Here is a 620-nt window from a genome sequence, read left to right as displayed (position 1 = left end):
GTAGCTCTCTTTCAATTTTGTCTCCAAACGACAGAAGAACTCTTTTCAAGGCATTTACGGCAGAACCCTGTGCAAACAAAGTCCCAATCTCGTTCAAGTAATATATAAAGTACACTCCTTTTTTTTCAAGCGATGAGACATACAATTCTGGCGTTATATATCGACAAGCCTTTTGTAAATTCCTCTGCATTGTAATAACCAACATCCTCATGAAAGTTTCCATTCTCAAGCTGGACGTTAACAAAACTGACGCAGCCAGCACGGTAATTGCCTGGAGAATTTATAGCAACATCATTTCTGTCGACAAAATCTACAACAAATTTGCGAGCTTATTTTTATAGACCTGACTATTCACATTTATGTGAGATTATTTAGCTAATGGCAAATATTATACCTAGTATTTGGATGACAGTATGACTCCATTTGCCCTCTCCAAAAACCTTATTGGCCGCTGAGATTAAATCAGGAAAATCCACTGCTAAATCCATCGGATATGTGGTAGCAAACATGTTAACTAAAACATTTGGTTTTTGAAATCCGATTTTACCTAATGACTGTGCCACATGTCTTTTGTACGTCATTACCTTGTTCAAAACTAATCTGTCTCTGCAGTTGTTGTA

General features: G+C 36.9%; 1 pseudogene; it reads right to left on the bottom strand.

Moving 5' to 3' along the window:
* Positions 1-614, bottom strand: part of LOC112466220 — a 1,240-nt pseudogene extending 626 nt beyond the window's left edge.
* Positions 615-620: the final 6 nt, after the last annotated feature.

The sequence above is a fragment of the Temnothorax curvispinosus genome, unplaced genomic scaffold, assembly GCF_003070985.1.
Source record: "Temnothorax curvispinosus isolate PA1 unplaced genomic scaffold, ASM307098v1 QBEX01016009.1, whole genome shotgun sequence".
In the NCBI taxonomy this organism is placed as follows: domain Eukaryota; kingdom Metazoa; phylum Arthropoda; class Insecta; order Hymenoptera; family Formicidae; genus Temnothorax; species Temnothorax curvispinosus.
Note: the sequence above shows the minus strand (reverse complement) of the source record. Positions and strands in the feature narration are given on the sequence as shown.